We start from the raw sequence: 2,500 nt of genomic DNA on the forward strand, positions 1-2,500 counted from the left end.
CACCGAGCAGACCGTAATGGGGCGAAAGTCAGCGGGGGATGTTGGTGCAGCCGTTTTGGGGAGTAGTATCGTCCGCGCGCGAAGCAGACTCTCGGGGAGGGCGCGGGCCAGGAGGAAGAGGTTCAAGAGTTTCTCCAGGACTTCGTGCGGCAGGCGCCGCAGCTCCGCTGGGGTAAGGCCGTCCGGCCCGGCTGCCGACCCCCTGGGCGGCAAGGCAGCAGCGACCTCCTCACGTGTGACCGGCCCCCATAGGCACTCAGGAGCGACAGGCTCCGAGTGCGGGAGAAGGCGGTCACGGATGAAGCCGGCGGTGGAGATCGGCTTCTTGGTGAAGAGGTCCGCCCAGAAGTCCAGCAGACCGGGGATGTCAGGTGGCGGCTGCAGCAGGGTGCCGTCCAGCAGGCCACGCACGCAACGCGCACGCGACCTGCGGAAGGCGTCCTGCGTCCGCGCGTACTCCCAACGGCGCCGCTTGCGCTTCTGCAGCGGCGGGGCGGCAGGCGGCCGCTTGGATGGTTGGCGCGGCCGCTGTGTCCTGGTACTCGTCCTCTCCCTCCTGGACCCGACCGACGCAAGGGCATCCGGGAGCATGCCCAGGATGACCTCAGGCGGCGTACCCCGCCCCAGACCAACAACTCGGTCCAGGGCAGAGAAACGCTGGGCGGAAGCAGGCAGCTCCGCGAGATGCTCCCAGATGGCGGCGTCAGTCGGCCCCTCCGCAGGCGGCCCGGTGGTGTCGGCCGCGAAGTCCGCAGCTGCGTCGTCGGACGGCGCAGCGCCATCGCCCGCGTCAGGCGGCTGCGTCACCGCTCCCCGGCGGGACGCCGGCTCTTCCCCCCGACCGATCTCAAGTGCCTCCATGAATTCGCGGACAAGCTGCTTGTGGGCAGCTTGCCGCCGTCGGCACTTGATTGCCTCAAGCGTTCGGTCGGGGAACATCCTAATCAGCTCTTGGTTGACAAAGAAGAACCGAGCGTCCCTCTCAAGGAACAGTTCCGCCTCCGCTTTGGCGAGCGAAAGGACTTCTTCTTCCGTCCACCTCGCGCGGTGCCTCTCCGTGTTGATCTCCGCGTTGGTGGCCGCCAGGTGTTGGCGGCGGCGGTGGACCCCGAGGCCGTTCTTGGTCGTAAATGTGCGGTGGCACTCTCTGCAGGCAAATGTAGCTACACAATCCATCGGATCTTCGACTCGGCCGGTTGGCCGGATAGGTGCTGGGGTAGCTGGGGTGGCACCTTCAGCGGAAGGGCCACCTTTTCTTCTCTCTTCTGTGCTGCCCCCAACTATAAAGGGATAATGCGAGGGGGGGCTGGTAACCCCCCCAAGCCCCTGGTGCGGTCTTCCACTCTGCGAAATCAGCGGGCCCACGTGAAGGGGAGAAGACCGCAGGAGAGGAGAGGCTAAGAGAGTCATAGTTACTCCCGCCGTTTACCCGCGCTTGCTTGAATTTCTTCACGTTGACATTCAGAGCACTGGGCAGAAATCACATTGCGTCAACACCCGCTAGGGCCATCGCAATGCTTTGTTTTAATTAGACAGTCGGATTCCCCCAGTCCGTGCCAGTTCTGAGTTGATCGTTGAATGGCGGCCGAAGAGAATCCGCGCACCCGCGCGCCCCCGGAGGAGCACGCTAAGGCGGACGCGGCCTCGCAGCAAGGAAGATCCGTGGGAGGCCAAGGCACGGGACCGAGCTCGGATCCTGCGCGCAGGTTGAAGCACCGGGGCACGAACGCCGCGCAGGCGCGCGCATCCTGCACCGCCGGCCAGCACGAGGCCAACCAACGGCGAGAGCAGACCACGCCCGCGCTAAACGCCCGCACTTACCGGCACCCCTACGGCACTCACCTCGCCCAGGCCCGGCACGTTAGCGCTGACCCACTTCCCGACCAAGCCCGACACGCCCCGATCCTCAGAGCCAATCCTTATCCCGAAGTTACGGATCCAATTTGCCGACTTCCCTTACCTACATTATTCTATCGACTAGAGGCTCTTCACCTTGGAGACCTGCTGCGGATATGGGTACGAACCGGCGCGACACCTCCACGTGGCCCTCTCCCGGATTTTCAAGGTCCGAGGGGAAGATCGGGACACCGCCGCAACTGCGGTGCTCTTCGCGTTCCAAACCCTATCTCCCTGCTAGAGGATTCCAGGGAACTCGAACGCTCATGCAGAAAAGAAAACTCTTCCCCGATCTCCCGACGGCGTCTCCGGGTCCTTTTGGGTTACCCCGACGAGCATCTCTAAAAGAGGGGCCCGACTTGTATCGGTTCCGCTGCCGGGTTCCGGAATAGGAACCGGATTCCCTTTCGCCCAACGGGGGCCAGCACAAAGTGCATCATGCTATGACGGCCCCCATCAACATCGGATTTCTCCTAGGGCTTAGGATCGACTGACTCGTGTGCAACGGCTGTTCACACGAAACCCTTCTCCGCGTCAGCCCTCCAGGGCCTCGCTGGAGTATTTGCTACTACCACCAAGATCTGCACCGACGGCGGCTCCAGGC

General features: G+C 63.7%; 1 pseudogene; it reads right to left on the reverse strand.

Moving 5' to 3' along the window:
- Nucleotides 1–2,500, reverse strand: part of LOC126129244 (large subunit ribosomal RNA) — a 7,782-nt pseudogene that overhangs the window by 3,502 nt on the left and 1,780 nt on the right.

This window comes from Schistocerca cancellata, unplaced genomic scaffold (genome assembly GCF_023864275.1).
Source record: "Schistocerca cancellata isolate TAMUIC-IGC-003103 unplaced genomic scaffold, iqSchCanc2.1 HiC_scaffold_527, whole genome shotgun sequence".
Classification (NCBI taxonomy): Eukaryota; Metazoa; Arthropoda; class Insecta; order Orthoptera; family Acrididae; genus Schistocerca; species Schistocerca cancellata.